At 38.3% G+C, this 19777-nt stretch overlaps 1 non-coding gene across 1 annotated transcript; it reads right to left on the reverse strand.

The window, feature by feature from the left end:
* Positions 1–638: 638 nt before the first annotated feature.
* Positions 639–746, reverse strand: LOC112704705 (small nucleolar RNA R71). Its single transcript, XR_003155316.1, has one exon. It is a non-coding gene; the product is annotated as a small nucleolar RNA R71 (small nucleolar RNA).
* Between the last annotated feature and the right edge of the window lie 19031 nt (positions 747–19777).

Here is a 19777-nt window from a genome sequence, read left to right on the forward strand (position 1 = left end):
CTCTTCCTTCTATTTTTCTTTTCCTCTGACACTTCAAGGAATCTCTATACTGTGACATAGAGGATTCCATACTTTCTTGTTCTCTTCTCTTTCATATGAGCAGGAGCAAAGACAAAAGCATTCTTGTTGAGGCTGACCCTAAACCTGAAAGGACCTTGAAGCGAAAGCTAAGAGAAGCTAAGGCACAACTCTCTGTAGAGGACCTAACAGAAATCTTCAAACAAGAAGAAGACATGGCAGCCAAAAACAACAACAATGCCAACAATGCAAGGAAGGTGCTGGGTGACTTTACTGCACCTACTCCCGACTTCTATGGGAGAAGCATCTCTATCCCTGCCATTGGAGCAAACAACTTTGAGCTTAAACCTCAATTAGTTACTCTGATGCAATAGAATTGCAAGTTCCATGGACTTCCATTGGAAGATCCTCATCAGTTTTTAGCTGAGTTCTTGCAAATCTGTGACACTGTCAAGACTAATGGGGTTGACCCTGAGGTCTACAGACTTATGCTATTCCTTTTTGCTGTAAGAGATAGAGCTAGGATATGGTTGGACTCACAACCTAAAGAAAGCCTGAACTCTTGGGAAAAGCTAGTCAATGCCTTCTTGGCAAAGTTCTTTCCACCTCAAAAATTGAGTAAGCTTAGAGTGGAAGTCCAAACCTTCAGACAGAAGGAAGGTGAATCCCTCTTTGAAGCTTGGGAAAGATACAAACAATTGATTAGAAAGTGCCCTTCTGACATGCTTTCTGAATGGAGCATCATAGGTATTTTCTATGATGGTCTGTCTGAACTGTCCAAGATGTCTTTGGATAGCTCTGCTGGACGATCTCTTCATCTGAAGAAGACGCCTGCAGAAGCTCAAGAACTAATTGAAATGGTTGCAAATAACCAATTCATGTACACTTCTGAAAGGAATCCTGTGAACAGTGGGATAAATCAGAAGAAAGGAGTTCTTGAGATTGATACTCTGAATGCCATATTGGCTCAGAACAAAATATTGACTCAACAAGTCAATATGATTTCTCAAAGTCTGTCTGGAATGCAAGCTGCACCAGGCAGTACTAAGGACGCTTCATCTGAAGAAGAAGCTTATGATCCTGAGAATCCTCCAATAGAAGAGGTGAATTATATGGGAGACTCCTATGGAAACACCTATAATCCTTCATGGAGGAATCATCCAAATCTCTCATGGAAGGATCAACAGAGACCTCAACAAGGTTTCAACAACAATAATGGTGGAAGAAATAGGTTTAGCAATGGCAAGCCTTTTCAATCATCTTCTCAGCAACAGACAGAGAATTCTAAGCAGAGCCATTCTGACTTAGCAACCATGGTCTCTGATCTAATCAAAACTACTCAAAGTTTCATGACTGAAACAAGGTCCTCCATTAGAAACTTGGAGGCACAAGTGGGACAGCTGAGTAAGAAAATTACTGAACTCCCTTCTAGTACTCTTCCAAGCAATACAGAAGAGAATCCAAAAGGAGAATGCAAGGCCATTAACATGACCCACATGGCCGAACTTGGAGAGGAGGAAGAGGCAGAGATCGCCACTGAGGAAGACCTCAATGGACGTCCATTGGCCTCCAATGAGTTCCCTAATGAGGAACAATGGGAATCTGAGGCTCACACAGAGACCATAGAGATTCCATTGGATTTACTTCTGCCATTCATGAGCTCTGATGAGTATTCTTCCTCTGAAGAGGATGAGTATGTCACTGAAGAGCAAGTTGCTAAATACCTTGAAGCAATCATGAAGCTAAATGACAAGTTATTTGGTAATGAGACTTGGGAGGATGAACCCCCTTTGCTCACCAAAGAATTGGATGACTTGTCTAGGCAGAAACTACCTCAAAAGAGACAGGACCCTGGGAAGTTCTCAATACCTTGTGCCATAGGCACCATGACCTTTAAGAAGGCTTTGTGTGACCTAGGGTCAAGCATAAACCTCATGCCTCTCTCTGTAATGGAGAATCTAGGGATCTTTGAGGTACAAGCTGCAAGAATCTCACTAGAGATGGCAGACAATTCAAGAAAACAAGCTTACGGGCTTGTAGAGGATGTTCTGGTAAAGATTGAAGACCATTACATCCCTGCTGATTTCATAGTCCTAGAAATTGGGAAGTGCATGGATGAATCCATCATCCTTGTGATGAGCGGATAATTTATACGCTTTTTGGCATTGTTTTTAGGTAGTTTTTAGTAAGTTCAAGTTACTTTTAGGGATGTTTTCATTAGTTTTTATGTTAAATTTACATTTCTGGACTTTACTATGAGTTTGTGTGTTTTTCTGTGATTTCAGGTAATTTCTGGCTGAAATTGAGGGATTTGAGCAAAACTCTGAAAAAGGCTGACAAAAGGACTGCTGATGCTGTTTGAATCTGACCTCCCTGCATTCGAAATAAATTTTCTGGAGCTACAGAATTCCAATTGGTGCGTTCTCAACGGCGTTGGAAAGTAGACATCCAGAGCTTTCCAAAAATATATAATAGTCCATACTTTATTCGGAAATTGACGACGTAACTTGGCGTTGAACGCCAAGTACATGCTGCTGTCTGGAGTTAAACGCCAGAAAAACGTCATGATCCGGAGTTGAACGCCCAAAACACGTTATAACTTGGAGTTCAACTCCAAGAAAAGTCTCAGCTCGTGGATAGATCAAGCTCAGCCCAGACATACACCAAGTGGGCCCCGGAAGTGAATTTATGCATCAAATACTTACTCATGTAAACCCTAGTAGCTAGTCTAGTATAAATAGGATAAGTTACTATTGTATTAGACATCTTTGGTCTCATTTTTGTTTTATTCTTCATCTTAGGAGGCTATTGATCACATTCAGGGGGCTGGCCATTCGGCCATGCCTGAACCTTTCACTTATGTATTTTCAACGGTAGAGTTTCTACACACCATAGATTAAGGGTGTGGAGCTCTGCTGTACCTCAAGTTTCAATACAATTATTATTACTTCCTATTCAATTCTCTTCTATTCTTATTCCAAGATATACGTTATACTTAACTTTGATGAATGTGATGATCCGTGACACTCATCATCATTCTCACCTATGAACGTGTGTGATTGACAACCACTTCCGTTCTACCTTAGGCCGAGCGCATATCTCTTAGATTCCCCAACAGAATCTTCGTGGTATAAGTTAGATAGATGGCGGCATTCATGAGGATCCGGAAAGTCTAAAACTTGTCTATGGTATTCCGAGTAGGATTCTGGGATTAAATGACTGTGACGAGCTTCAAACTCCTGAAGGCTGGGCGTGATGACAAGCGCAAAAGAATCAAGGGATTCTATTCCAACCTGATTGAAAACCGACAGATGATTAGCCGTGCTGTGACAGAGCATAGGAACATTTTCACTGAGAGGATGGGATGTAGCCATTGACAACGGTGATGTCCTACATACAGCTTGCCATGGAAAAGAGTAGGAAGGATTGGATGAATGTAATAAGAAAATAGAGATACGAGAGGAGCACAGCATCTTCACACATTTATCTGAAATTCCCACCATTGCTTTACATAAGTATTTCTATCCCTTTTTATTTTCTATTTATTTATTAATTTTTGAACTTACCATAAACCAATTTAATCTGCCTAACTGAGATTTACAAGGTGACCATAACTTGCTTCATACCAACAATCTCTGTGGGATCGACCCTTACTCACGTAAGGTATTACTTGGATGACCCAGTACACTTGCTGGTTAAGTTGAACGGAGTTGTGGAAAGAAAAAGCTTCTCTAACAGTGCCTGGAACCCTTGTATCACAATTTCGTCCACCAAGTTTTTGGTGCCGTTGCCGGGGATAATTTGAATTACAATTACGTGCAACTACAGCGCCAACTTTTTCTGATCCGGCAACAACACCAAGTTTTTGGCGCTGTTGCCGGGGATTGTTCGAGTATGGACAACTGTAGCTAATTTTCTTTTCAAAAATCTTTTTCAAAATTTTTCTTTTCTTTTTCGTTTTTCTAACTATGTTTTTTCGAAAAAAATAAAATAAAAATACAAAAAAATTAGAAAATTATAAAAATCAAAAATACTTTGTGTTTCTTGTTTGAGTCTTGAGTCAATTTTTAAGTTTGGTGTCAATTGCATGCTAAAAAAATTTTTCTTGCATTTTTTCGAAAATCTCATGCATTCATAGTGTTCTTCATGATCTTCAAGTTGTTCTTGACAAGTCTTCTTGTTTGATCTTGATGATTTCTTGTTTTGTGTTGTTTGTTGTTTTTCATGTGCATTTTTGCATTCATATTTCCCATGCATTAAAGATTTCTAAGTTTGGTGTCTTGCATGTTTTCTTTACATCAAAAATTTTTCAAAATTATGTTCTTGATGTTCATCATGATCTTCAAAGTGTTCTTGGTGTTTATCTTGACATCCATAGTGTTCTTGCATGCATCATGTGTTTTGATCCAAAATTTTCATGTTTTGGGTCATGTTTGTGTTTTTCTTTCTCATAATTAAAATATTCAAAAATCAAAAAAATATCTTTTCCTTATTTCCCTCCAAATTTTTGAAATTTTGGGTTGACTTGGTCAAAAATTTTTAAAAATTAGTTGTTTCTTACAAGTCAAGTCAAAATTTCAATTTTAAAAATCTTATCTTTTCAAAATCTTTTTCAAAAATTATATCTTTTTCATTTTTTTCTATTTTTCAAAAATTTCAAAAATCTTTTTCAAAAATTATTTTTCAAAATCTTTTTCTTACCTTTATATCTAATTTTCGAAAATTAGCTAACAATTAATGTGATTGGTTCAAAAATTTGAAGTTTGTTACTTTCTTGTTAAGAAAGGTTCAATCTTTAAAGTTCTAGAATCTTATCTTGTAGTTTCTTGTTAGTTAAGTCAATTTAAAAATTAAATCTTTTTATCTTTTATCTTATCTTTTTCAAAAATTTTATCTTTTTCAAAATTTGATTTCAAAATATCTTATCTAACCTCCTATCTTCTTATCTTTTCAAATTTGATTTTAATATTTTTTTCAACTAACTCTTTGACTTTTTGTTTGTTTCTTATCTTTTTCAAAACCACCTAACTACTTTTCCCTCTCTGATTTTCGAAATATCTCATCTCTTTTTCAAAAATTCTTTTTTGTTTTAAATTTTAATTTTAATCTTATCTTATCTCTAATTTTCGAAAATTACTAACCTCTTTTTCAAAAGTATTTTCGAAATTTCCCCTCTCTTTTCTTATTCTATTTAATTATTTATTTACTAACACTTCTCTTCCATCTAAACATCCGAATCCCCTCTTCTACTTTCTTTTCTCTTTTCTTTTTCTACTAATATAAAGGAATCTCTATACTGTGACATAGATGATTCCTCTTTCTTTTCTTGTTTTCTTCTCTCTTTCATATGAGCAGGAACAAGGATAAAGGCACTCTTGTTGAAATTGATCCAGAACCTGAAAGGACTCTGAAGAGAAAATTAAGAGAAGCTAAATTACAACAATCCAGAAACAACCTTTCAGAAATTTTCGAACAAGAGAAGGAGATGGCAGCCAAAAATAATAATAATGCAAGGAGAATGCTTGGTGACTTCACAAAGCCAACGTCCAAATTTGATGGAAGAAGCATCTCCATTCCTGCCATTGGAGCCAACAACTTTGAGCTAAAACCTCAGCTAGTTGCCTTAATGCAACAAAACTGCAAGTTTTATGGACTTCCATCTGAAGATCCTTACCAGTTTTTAACTGAGTTCTTGCAGATCTGTGAGACTGTAAAGACGAATGGAGTTGATCCTGAAGTCTACAGACTCATGCTTTTCCCTTTTGCTGTAAGAGACAGAGCTAGAATATGGTTGGATTCACAACCCAAGGATAGCCTAGACTCCTGGGATAAGCTGGTCACTGCCTTCTTGGATAAATTCTTTCCTCCTCAAAAGCTGAGCAAGCTAAGAGTGGATGTTCAAACCTTCAAACAAAAAGATGGTGAATCCCTCTATGAAGCTTGGGAAAGATACAAGCAGCTGACCAAAAGATGTCCATCTGACATGTTTTCAGAATGGACCATATTAGATATATTCTATTATGGCCTGTCTGAATTTTCGAAAATGTCATTGGACTATTCTGCAGGTGGATCTATTCACTTAAAGAAAACGCCTGAAGAGGCTCAAGAACTCATTGATATGGTTGCAAACAACCAATTCATGTACACCTCTGAGAGAAATTCTGTGAATAATGGAATACCTCAGAAGAAAGGAGTTCTTGAAATTGATGCTCTGAATGCCATATTGGCTCAGAACAAAGTGTTGACTCAGCAGGTCAACATGATTTCTCAAAGTCTGAATGGATGGCAACAGGCATCCAACAGTACTAAAGAGGCAGCTTCTGAAGAAGCTTATGATCCTGAGAACCTTGCCATGGCAGAGGTTAATTACATGGGTGAACCTTATGGAAACACCTATAACTCATCATGGAGAAATCATCCAAATTTCTCATGGAAGGATCAACAAAAGCCTCAACAAGGCTTTAACAATGGTGGACGCAATAGGCTGAGCAATAGCAAGCCATATCCATCATCTTCTCAGCAACAGACAGAGAATTCTAAAACACTTCTAATTTAGCCAATCTAGTCTCTGATCTGTCTAAGGCCACTTTTAGTTTCATGAATGAAACAAGATCCTCCATCAGAAATCTGGAGGCACAAGTGGGCCAGCTGAGTAAGAAAGTTATTGAAATTCCTCCCAGTATTCTCCCAACCAATACAGAAGAGAATCCAAAAGGAGAATGCAAGGCCATTGATATAATCAATATGGCCGAATGCACAAGGGAGGAGGAGGACGAAAATCCTAGTGAGGAAGACCTCCTGGGACGTCCTTCAAGCAAGAAGGAGTTTCCCATTAAGGATCCAAGGGAATCTGAGGCTCATATAGAGACCATAGAGATTCCATTAAATCTCCTTCTGCCATTCATGAGCTCTGAAGACTATTCTTCCTCTGAAGAGGATGAAGATGTGACTGGAGAGCAAGTTGCTCAATATTTAGGAGCTATCATGAAGCTGAATGCCAAGTTGTTTGGTAATGAGACTTGGGAAAGTGAACCTCCCTTGCTCATTAATGAACTAGATACCTGGATTCAGCAAACTCTACCTCAAAAGAAACAAGATCCTGGCAAGTTTTTAATACCTTGTACCATAGGCACCATGACCTTTGAAAAGGCTCTATGTGATCTAGGATCAGGGATAAATCTTATGCCACTCTCTGTAATGGAGAAGCTGGGGATCATTGAGGTACAACCTGCCTTGTTCTCATTACAATTAGCAGACAAGTCATTGAGACAAGCTTATGGAATAGTGGAGGACGTGTTAGTAAAGGTTGAAGGCCTTTACATCCCTGCTGATTTCATAATCCTAGACACTAGGAAGGAAGAGGATGAATGCATCATCCTTGGAAGACCTTTCCTAGCCACAGCAGGAGCTGTGATAGATGTCAATAGAGGTGATTAGTCATTCAATTGAATGGGGACTACCTTGTGTTTAAAGCACAAGGCCATCCCTCTGTGACAAAAGAGAGTAAGCATGAAGAGCTTCTCTCAGTTCAGAGTCAAGAAGAGCCTCCACAGTCAAACTCTAAGTTTGGTGTTATGAGGCCACAACCAAACTCTAAGTTTGGTGTTAAGATCCCATATCCAAACTCTAAGTTTGGTGTTGGGACTATACAACATTGACCTGATCACCTTGTGGTTCCATGAGAGCCACTGTCCAGCTATTGACATTAAAGAAGCGCTTGTTGGGAGGCAACCCAATTTTATCTAATTTTTATTTTATATTATTTTATTTTTATTTTGTGTTTTATTAGGTACATGATCATGAGGAGTCACGAAAAAATCATAAAAATTAAAAACAGAATAAAAAACAGCAGAAGAAAAAAATCACACCCTCGAGGAAGCACAGGCTGGCGTTCAACGCCAGTAAGATGCATCTGGCCGGTGTTCAACGCCAGAACAGAGCATCAACCTGGCGCTGAACGCCAGAAACAAGCAACATTCTAGCGCTGAACGCCAGGAATGTGCCTAGAGAAGAAAAGCTGGCGCTGAACGCCAGTAACAAGCATGAAACTGGCGTTCAACACCAGAAACATGCTTTACATGGGCGTTGAACGCCCAGAACGTGCACCAATGGGCGTTTAAACGCCAGAATGGTGTGCAAAGGCATTTTACATGCCTATTTGGTGCAGGGATGGAATTCCTTGACACCTCAGGATCTGTGGACCCCACAGGATCACCTCAGGATCTGTGGTCCCCACAGGATCCCCACCTACTATATTCCCACCTTACCTCCTAATCCTATTTTTGTGATTTGTATTCCCCATGTCACACTTCCCAACACTCTTCACCAATCACCTCAATTCCTCTTCCCAATCACCCCCTTCACCACTCAAATCCATTCACTCTTCCCCACAAACCCCACCTACCTTCCAAAATTCAAAACCATTTTCCCACCCATTCCCACCCTAAATGGCCGAACATACACTCCCCCCTCTCCCTTTATATACCCTTCCATTCTACTTCATTTTCACACAACACAACCCCCTCTTCTTTACCTTGGCTGAACCCACATCTCTCCCTCTCTACCATATTCTCTTCTTCTTCTTCTTCTCTTCTTTCTTCTACTGCTTGAGAACGAGCAATATTTTAAGTTTGGTGTGGTCAAAGCACAATCTTTTTTGTTTTCCACTACCATCAATGGCACCTAAGGCCAGAAAAGGAAAAGGGAAGACAAAAGCTTCCACCTCCGAGTCATGGGAGATGAAAAGATTCATCTCTAAGAGCCATCAAGACCACTTCTATGATGTCGTGGCAAAGAAGAAGGTGATCCCTGAGGTCCCTTTCAAGCTCAAGAAAAATGAGTATCTGGAGATCCGACATGAAATCCGAAGAAGAGTTTGGGAAGTCTTAACCAACCCCATGCAACAAGTCGGAATCTTAATGGTTCAAGAGTTCTATGCCAATGCATGGATCACTAGGAACCATGATCAAAGTATGAACCCGAATCCAAAGAATTATCTCACAATGGTTTGGGGGAAATACTTAGATTTTAGTCTGGAAAATGTGAGGTTGGCATTTCAACTGCCCATGATGCAAGAAGATGAACGCACCTACACTAGAAGGGTCAACTTTAATCAAAGGTTGGACCAAGTCCTAATGGACATATGTGTGGAAGGAGCTCAATGGAGAATAGACTCCAAAGGCAAGCCAGTTCAACTAAGAAGACTGGACCTCAAGCCTGTGGCTAGAGGATGGTTGGAGTTCATTCAACGCTCCATCATTCCTACTAGCAACCGATCTGAAGTTACTGTGGATCGAGCCATCATGATTCATAGCATCATGATAGGAAGTAGAAGTTCATGAGGTTATCTCCAATGAAATCTACAAAATAGCCGACAAGTCCTCCACCATGGCATGGCTAGCTTTTCCTCACCTTATTTGCCATCTATGTTACTCAGCTGGAGTTATCATAGAAGGAGACATCTCCATTGAAGAGGATAAGCCCATCACCAAGAAGAGGATGGAGCAAGCAAGAGAGATCCTTCACGGTTCTCAAGAGATGCATGAGGAAGCTCATCATCAACAAATCCCTGAGATGCCTCAAGGGATGCACTTTCCTCCTAACAACTATTGGGAGCAACTCAACACCTCCTTAGAAGATTTGAGCCACAATGTGGAACAATTAAGGGTGGAACATCATGAGCACTCCATCATTCTCCAAGAAATAAGAGAAGATCAAAGAGCAATGAGGGAGGAGCAACACAGGCAAGGAAGGGACATAGAAGAGCTTAAGGACATTGTTGGTCCTTCAAGAAGAAGACGCCATTAAAGGTGGATTCATTCCTTGTTCTTTATCTCTTTCTGTTTTTCGGTTTTTAATGTTGTGTTTATCTATGTTTTGTGTCTCTACTTCATGATCATTAGTAGTTAGTAACTATGTCTTAAAGCTATGAATAAATTCCATTAATCCTTCACCTCTCTTAAATGAAAAATGTTTTAATTCAAAAGAACAAGAAGTACATGAATTTCGACTTTATCCTTGAATTTAGTTTAATTATATTGATGTGGTGACAATACTTTTTGTTTTCTGAATGAATGCTTGAACAGTGCATATTTTTGATCTTGTTGTTTATGAATGTTAAAACTGTTGGCTCTTGAAAGAATGGTGAACAAAGAGAAATGTTATTGATAATCTAAAAAATCATGAAATTGATTCTTGAAGCAAGAAAAAGCAGTGAAAAGCAAAAGCTTGTGCGAAAAAAAAATAAATATTTAGGCGAAAAAAATAGAAATAAAAAGAAAAAGCAAGCAGAAAAAGCCAATAGACCTTAAAACTAAAAGGCAAGGGTAAAAGGATCCAAGGCTTTGAGCATCAATGGATAGGAGGGCCCAAGGAAATAAAATCCAGGCCTAAGCGGCTACATCAAGCTGTCCCTAACCATGTGCTTGTGTCATGAAGGTCCAAGTGAAAAGCTTGAGACTGAGTGGTTAAAGTCGTAATCCAAAGCAAAAAAAAAAGAGTGTGCTTAAGAGCTCTGGACACCTCTATCTGGGGACTCTAGCAAAGCTGAGTCACAATCTGAAAAGGTTCACCCAGTTATGTGTCTGTGGCATTTATGTATCCGGTGGTAATACTGGAAAACAAAATGCTTAGGGCCACGGCCAAGACTCATAAGTAGCTGTGTTCAAGAATCAACATGCTTAACTAGGAAAGTCAATAACACTATCCAAAATTCTAAGTTCCTAGAGAAGCCAATCATTCTAAACTTCAAAGGAAAAAGTGAGATGCCAAAACTGTTCAGAAGCAAAAAGCTACAAGTCCCGCTCATCTAATTAGAATTAATATTCATTGATATTCTAAAATTTATAGTATATTCTCTTCTTTTTATCCTAATTGATTTTCAGTTGCTTGAGGACAAGCAATAATTTAAGTTTGGTGTTGTGATGAGCGGATAATTTATACGCTTTTTGGCATTGTTTTTAGGTAGTTTTTAGTAAGTTCAAGCTACTTTTAGGGATGTTTTCATTAGGTTTTATGTTAAATTCACATTTCTGGACTTTACTATGAGTTTGTGTGTTTTTCTGTGGTTTCAGGTAATTTCTGGCTGAAATTGAGGGATTTGAGCAAAACTCTGAAAAAGGCTGACAAAAGGATTGCTGATGCTGTTGGAATCAGACCTCCCTACACTCAAAATGGATTTTCTGGAGCTACAGAACTCCAATTAGCGCGCTCTCAACGGCGTTGGAAACTAGACATCCAGCGCTTTCCAGAAATATATAATAGTCCATACTTTATTCAGAAATTGACGACGTAACTTGGCATTGAACGCCAAGTACATGCTGTTGTCTGGAGTTAAACGCTAGAAAAACGTCATGATCCGGAGTTGAACGCCCAAAACACGTTATAACTTGGAGTTCAATTCCAAGAGAAGCCTCAGCTCGTGGATAGATCAATCTCAGCCCAAACATACACCAAGTGGGCCCCGGAAGTGGATTTATGCATCAATTACTTACTCATGTAAACCCTAGGAGCTAGTTTATTATAAATAGAACTTTTTACTATCATATTATCATCCTGGATTGTATTTTGAATCCTGTGATCACGTTTTGGGGGCTGGCCATTCGGCCATGCCTGAACCTTTCACTTATGTATTTTCAACGGTGGAGTTTCTGCACACCATAGATTAAGGGTGTGGAGCTCTACTGTACCTCAAGTTTTAATACAATTACTATTACTTTCTATTCAATTCTCTTTTATTCTTATTCCAAGATATACGTTGCACTTCAACTTGATGAATGTGATGATCCGTGACACTCCTCATCATTCTCACCCATGAACGCGCGTGACTGACAACCACTTCCGTTCTACCTTAGGCCGGGCGCATATCTCTTAGATTCTCCAACAGAATCTTCGTGGTATAAGCTAGATAGATGGCGGCATTCATGAGGATCCGGAAAGTCTAAACCTTGTCTGTGGTATTCCGAGTAGGATTCTGGGATTGAATGACTGTGACGAGCTTCAAACTCCTGAAGGCTGGGCGTGATGACAAGCGCAAAAGAATCAAGGGATTCTATTCCAACCTGATTGAGAACCGACAGATGATTAGCCGTGCTGTGACAGAGCATAGGAACGTTTTCACTGAGAGGATGGGATGTAGCCATTGACAACGGTGATGCCCTACATACAGCTTGCCATGGAAAGGAGTAAGAAGGATAGGATGAATGTAATAAGAAAGTAGAGATTCAAGAGGAGCACAACATCTCCATACGCCTATCTGAAATTTCCACCATTGATTTACATAAGTATCTCTATCCATTTTATTTTCTGTTTATTTTTATTAATCATATTTGATTTTCTAAATTCCATAATTTTATCCTCCTGACTGGGATTTACAAGATGACCATAGCTTGCTTCATATCAACAATCTCTGTGGGATCGACCCTTACTCACGTAAGGTATTACTTGGACGACCCAGTACACTTGCTGGTTAGTTGAACGGAGTTGTGTCCACACATAAGTGCCATAATAAGGATTCCATACAACAACAAAGAATACTACATTGATGTGATCACAATTTCGTCCACCAAGTTTTTGGCGCCGTTGCCGGGGATTGTTCGAGTATGGACAACTGACGGTTCGTCTTGTTGCTCAGATTAGGTAATTTTCTTTTCAAAAATATTTTTCAAAATTTTTCTTTTATTTTTCGTTTTTCCAAAAATGTTTTTCGAAAAAAAATTAAAATAAAAATACAAAAAAATCATAAAATCATAAAAATAAAAAATATTTTGTGTTTCTTGTTTGAGTCTTATGTCAATTTTTAAGTTTGGTGTCAATTGCATGCTTTTAAAAATTTTTCTTGCATTTTTCGAAATTCCATGCATTCATAGTGTTCTTCATGATCTTCAATTTGTTTCTTGACAAGTCTTCTTGTTTGATCTTGATGATTTCTTGTTTTGTGTCTTTTGTTGTTTTTCATGTGCACTTTTGCATTCATATTTTCCATGCATTAAAGATTTCTAAGTTTGGTGTCTTGCATGTTTTCTTTGCATTAAAAATTTTTCAAAATTATGTTCTTGATGTTCATCATGATCTTCAAAGTGTTCTTGGTGTTCATCTTGACATTCATAGCATTCTTGCATGCATTCATTGTTTTGATCTAAAAATTTCATGCATTGAATATTTTTGTTGTTTTTCTCTTTCATATTTAAAAATTCAAAAATCAAAAAAATATATTTTCCTTATTTCCCTCCAAAATTTCGAAATTTTGGGTTGACTTGGTCAAAAATTTTTAAAATTAGTTGTTTCTTACAAGTCAAGTCAAAATTTCAATTTTAAAAATCTTATCTTTTTAAAATCTTTTTCAAAAATCATATCTTTTTCATTTTTTTTTATCATTTTTTTGAAAATTTCAAAATTATTTTTCAAAGTATTTTCAAAAATCTTTTTCTTATCTTTATATCAAATTTTCGAAAAATTAGCTAACAAGTAATGTGATTGGTCCAAAAATTTGAAGTTTGTTACTTTCTTGTTAAGAAAGGTTCAATCTTTAAGTTCTAGAATCTTATCTTGTAGTTTCTTGTTAGTTGAGTCTTTTTAAAAATTAAATCTTTTTCAAAATATCTTTTTATTAAAATTTTTATCTTATCTTTTTATCTTTTATCTTATCTTTTTCAAAAAAATTTTATCTTTTTCAAAATTTGATTTCAAAATATCTTATCTAACTTCTTATCCTCTTATCTTTTTTAAAATTTGATTTCAAATCTTTTTCAATCAACTAACTAACTCTTTGTTTGTTTCTTATCTTTTTCAAAACCACCTAACTACTTCTCTCTCTCTAATTTTCGAAAATATCTCATCTCTTTTTCAAAAATTCTTTTTGTTTAAATTTTAATTTTAATCTCATCTTATTTTTAATTTTCGAAAATTACTAACCTCTCTTTCAAAAATTATTTTCGAAATTTCTCTTCCCTTTCTTCTTCTACTAACATAAAGGAATCTCTATACTGTGACATAGATGATTCCACTTTCTTTTCTTGTTCTCTTCTTTCCTATATGAGCAGGAACAAGGAAAAAGACAAAAGCTTCCACCTCTGAGTCATGGGAGATGGAAAGACTAATATAAGCCGTCATAGCTCAGTGGTAGAACATGTGGCTGCAAATCAAGAGATCCTTGAGATACGTCAGGGGATAAATTGTCCTCCACACAACTATTGGGAGCAAATAATGATAAAAACACCAAAATCACTAGGGATCATGCAACAGAAGCAAGGAAGAGACATAAAGGAGCTCAAAAAGCACCATTGGATCTTCAAGAAGGCGCCACCCTCACTCAGGTGGACTCATTCCTTGTTCTAAAATTTTTTTTCCTACTTTTCGTTTTTTTTTATATGTTTATCTACTTCATGATCATTAGTATGTAGTAACTATGCCTTAAAGATTATGAATAATTCCATGAATCCTTCACCTCTCTTAAATGAAAAATGTTTTTTAAAAAAAAAAAAGAACAAGAAGTACATGAATTTCGAATTTATCCTTGAATTTAATTTAATTATATTGATGTGGTGACAATACTTTTTGTTTTCTAAATGAATGCTTGAACAGTGCATATTTTTGATCTTGTTGTTTATGAATGTTAAAATTGTTGGCTCTTGAAAGAATGATGAACAAAGAGAAATGTTATTGATGATCTGAAAAATCATGAAATTGATTCTTGAAGCAAGAAAAAGCAGTGAAAAAGAAAGCTTGCGAAAAAAAAAGTGGCGAAAAAAAATAGAAAGAAAAAGAAAAAGCAAGCAGAAAAAGCCAATAGCCCTTAAAACCAAAAAGCAAGGGTAAAAAGGATCCAAGGCTTTGAGAATCAATGGATAGGAGGGCCCAAGGAAATAAAATCCAGGCCTAAGCGGCTAAATCAAGCTGTCCCTAACCATGTGCTTGTGTCATGAAGGTCCAAGTGAAAAGCTTGAGACTGAGTGGTTAAAGTCGTGATCCAAAGCAAAAAGAGTGTGCTTAAGAGCTCTGGACACCACTAACTGGGGACTCTAGCAAAGCTGAGTCACAATCTGAAAAGGTTCACCCAGTTATGTGTCTGTGGCATTTATGTATCCGGTGGTAATACTGGAAAACAAAGTGCTTAGGGCCACGGCCAAGACTCATAAGTAGCTGTGTTCAAGAATCAACATGCTTAACTAGGAAAGTCAATAACACTATCCGAAATTCTAAGTTCCTAGAGAAGCCAATCATTCTGAACTTCAAAGGAAAAAGTGAGATACCAAAACTGTTCAGAAGCAAAAAGCTACAAGTCCCGCTCATCTAATTATAATTAATATTCATTGATATTCTGGAATTTATAGTATATTCTCTTCTTTTTATCCTAATTGATTTTCAGTTGCTTGGGGACAAGCAACAATTTAAGTTTGGTGTTGTGATGAGCGGATAATTTATACGCTTTTTGGCATTGTTTTTAGGTAGTTTTTAGTAAGTTCAAGCTACTTTTAGGGATGTTTTCATTAGTTTTTATGTTAAATTCACATTTCTGGACTTTACTATGAGTTTGTGTGTTTTTTTGTGATTTCAGGTAATTTCTGGCTGACATTGAGGGACTTGAGCAAAACTCTGAAAAAGGCTGACAAAAGGACTGCTGATGCTGTTGGAATCTGACCTCCCTGCACTCGAAATGGATTTTCTGCAGCTACCGAACTCCAATTGGCGCGCTCTCAACGACGTTGGAAACTAGACATTCAGAGCTTTCCAGCAATATATAATAGTCCATACTTTATTCGGAAATTGACGACGTAACTTGGCGTTGAACGCCAAGTACATGCTGCTGTCTAGAGTTAAACGCCAGAAAAACGTCATGATCCGGAGTTGAACACCCAAAACACGTTATAACTTGGAGTTCAATTCCAAGAGAAGCCTCAGCTCGTGGATAGATCAAGCTCAGCCCAAACATACACCAAGTGGGCCCCGGAAGTGGATTTATGCATCAATTACTTACTCATGTAAACCCTAGGAGCTAGTTTATTATAAATAGAACTTTTTACTATCATATTATCATCCTGGATTGTATTTTGAATCCTGTGATCACGTTTTGGGGGCTGGCCATTCGGCCATGCCTGAACCTTTCACTTATGTATTTTCAACGGTGGAGTTTCTGCACACCATAGATTAAGGGTGTGGAGCTCTGCTGTACCTCAAGTTTTAATACAATTACTATTACTTTCTATTCAATTCTCTTTTATTCTTATTCCAAGATATACGTTGCACTTCAACTTGATGAATGTGATGATCCGTGACACTCCTCATCATTCTCACCCATGAACGCGCGTGACTGACAACCACTTCCGTTCTACCTTAGGCCGGGTGCATATCTCTTAGATTCTCCAACAGAATCTTCGTGGTATAAGCTAGATAGATGGCGGCATTCATGAGGATCCGGAAAGTCTAAACCTTGTCTGTGGTATTCCGAGTAGGATTCTGGGATTGAATGACTGTGACGAGCTTCAAACTCCTGAAGGCTGGGCGTGATGACAAGCGCAAAAGAATCAAGGGATTCTATTCCAACCTGATTGAGAACCGACAGATGATTAGCCGTGCTGTGACAGAGCATAGGAACGTTTTCACTGAGAGGATGGGATGTAGCCATTGACAACGGTGATGCCCTACATACAGCTTGCCATGGAAAGGAGTAAGAAGGATAGGATGAATGTAATAAGAAAGTAGAGATTCAAGAGGAGCACAACATCTCCATACGCCTATCTGAAATTTCCACTATTGATTTACATAAGTATCTCTATCTATTTTATTTTCTGTTTATTTTTATTAATCATATTTGATTTTCTAAATTCCATAATTTTATCCTCCTGACTGGGATTTACAAGATGACCATAGCTTGCTTCATATTAACAATCTCTGTGGGATCGACCCTTACTCACGTAAGGTATTACTTGGACGACCCAGTACACTTGCTGGTTAGTTGAACGGAGTTGTGTCCACACATAAGTGCCATAATAAGGATTCCATACAACAACAAAGAATACTACATTGATGTGATCACAATTTCGTCCACCAGAGGTTCCAACATTGCTCTGAGTATCTGTGAGGCTCCATGAGAGCCCACTGTCAAGCTACTGACATTAAAGAAGCGCTTGTTGGGAGGCAACCCAATGTTATTTTTATCTAATTTTCCTTTGTTATTTTATGTTTTCTGTAGGTTGATGATCATGGGAAGTCACAAAATCAATTGAAAAAGCAAAAATAGAATGAAAAACAGAAAGAAAAATAGCACACCCTGGAGGAAGACCTTGCTGGCGTTTAAACGCCAGTAAGGGCAGCAAATGGGCGTTTAACGCCCAATCTGGCACCATTCTGGGCGTTTAACGCCAGAAAAGGGCACCAGACTGGCGTTAAACGCCAGGAAAGCGCAAGAAGCTGGCGTTAAATGCCAGAAATGGGTACCAGCCTGGCGTTTAACGCCAGAATTGACATAAAGAGCATTTTTGCTCGCCACTTGGTGCAGGGATAACTTTTCCTTGACACCTCAGGATCTGTGGCCCCCACAGGATCCCCACCTACCCCACCACTCTCTCTCTTGTTCACCCATTCACCAATCACCTCAACACCTCTTCCCCAAAAACCCCTCACCTATCAAATCCCATCTCTCTCTTCACCACTCACATCCATCCTTCATAAAACCCCACCTACCTCACCATTCAAATTCAAACCACTTTCCCTCCCAAACCCACCCTCACATAGCCGAACCTTACCCCTCTCTCCACTCCTATATAAACCCATCTTTACCACCTCCTTTTCACACAACCTAAACACTACTTCTCTCCCTTTGGCCGAACCACAAAGCCATCTCCATCTCCTTCATTTCTTCTTCTTCTACTCTCTTCTTTCTTCTTTTGCTCAAGGACGAGCAAACCTTTTAAGTTTGGTGTGGTAGAAGCATTGCTTTTTGTTTTTCCATAACCATTTATGGCATCCAAGGCCGGAGAAACCTCTAGAAAGAGGAAAGGGAAGGCAAAAGCTTCCACCTCCGAGTCATGGGAGATGGAGAGATTCATCTCAAGGGTGCATCAAGACCACTTCTATGAAGTTGTGGCCTTGAAGAAGGTGATCCCTGAGGTCCCTTTTAAACTCAAAATGAGTGAATATCCGGAGATCCGACATGAGATTCGAAGAAGAGGTTGGGAAGTTCTTACCAATCCCATTCAACAAGTCGGAATCTTAATGGTTCAAGAGTTCTATGCCAATGCATGGATCACCAAGAGCCATGATCAAAGTGTGAACCTAAACCCAAAGAATTGGCTTACAATGGTTCGGGGGAAATACTTAGATTTTAGACCGGAAAATGTAAGGTTGGCATTCAACTTGCCCATGATGCAAGGAGATGAACACCCTTACACTAGAAGGGTCAACTTTGATCAAAGGTTGGACTAGGTCCTCATAGACATCTGTGAAGAGGGCGCTCAATGGAAGAGAGATTCAAGAGGGAAGCCGGTTCAACTGAGAAGGCATGACCTCAAGCCCGTGGCTAGGGGATGGTTGGAGTTTATCCAACGCTCAATCATTCCCACTAGCAATGGGTCCGAAGTTACTATAGACCGGGCCATCATGATTCATAGCATCATGATTGGAGAAGAAGTAGAAGTTCATGAGGTTATAGCCCAAGAACTTTATAAGGTGGCGGACAAGTCCTCTACCTTGGCAAGGTTAGCCTTTCCTCATCTCATTTGTGACCTCTGTTATTCAGTTGGAGTTGACATAGAGGGAGACAACCTCATTGATGAGGACAAGCCCATCACTAAGAAAAGGATGGAGCAAACAAGAGATCCCACTCATCATGAAATCCCTGAGATGCCTCAAGGGATGCACTTTCCTCCACAAAACTATTGGGAGCAAATCAACACCTCCCTAGGAGAATTGAGTTCCAACATGGGACAACTAAGGGTGGAGCACCAAGAACATTCCATCCTCCTCCATGAAATTAGAGAAGATCAAAGAATCATGAGAGAGGAGCAACAAAGGCAAGGAAGAGACATTGAGGAGCTCAAGCACTCCATAAGATCTTCAAGAGGAAGAACAAGCCGCCATCACTAAGGTGGACCCGTTCTTTAATTTCCTTGTTCTTTATTTCCTATTTTTCGAATTTCCATGCTTATGTTATCTATGTTTGTGTCTTATGATCATTAGTATCTTAGTGTCTATGCCTTAAAGTTATGAATGTCCTATGAATCCATCACCTTTCTTGAATGAAAAATGTTCTTAATTGAAAAAGAGAAGAATTGCATGAATTTTGAATTTTATAACAGATTAATTATATTGATGTGGTGGCAATACTTTTGTTTTCTGAATGTATGCTTGAACAATGCATATGTCTTTTGAATTTGTTGTTCATGAATGTTGGCTCTTGATAGAATGATGAAAAAGGAGACATATTACTGAGGATCTGAAAAATCATAAAAATGATTCTTGAAGCAAGAAAAAGCAGTGAATACAAAAAAAAAGAGAAAAAAAAAGAGAGAGAAAAAGAATAAAGTTGTGATCCAAGGCAAAAAGAGTGTGCTTAAGAACCCTGGACACCTCTAATTGGGGACTCTAGCAAAGCTGAGTCACAATCTGAAAAGGTTCACCCAGTTATGTGTTTGTGGCATGTATGTATCCGGTGGTAATACTGGAAGACAGAGTGCTTTGGGCCACGGCCAAGACTCATAAAGTAGCTGTGTTCAAGAATCATCATACTTAACTAGGAGAATCAATAACACTATCTGGATTCTGA

The sequence above is a fragment of the Arachis hypogaea genome, chromosome 7, assembly GCF_003086295.3.
Source record: "Arachis hypogaea cultivar Tifrunner chromosome 7, arahy.Tifrunner.gnm2.J5K5, whole genome shotgun sequence".
In the NCBI taxonomy this organism is placed as follows: domain Eukaryota; kingdom Viridiplantae; phylum Streptophyta; class Magnoliopsida; order Fabales; family Fabaceae; genus Arachis; species Arachis hypogaea.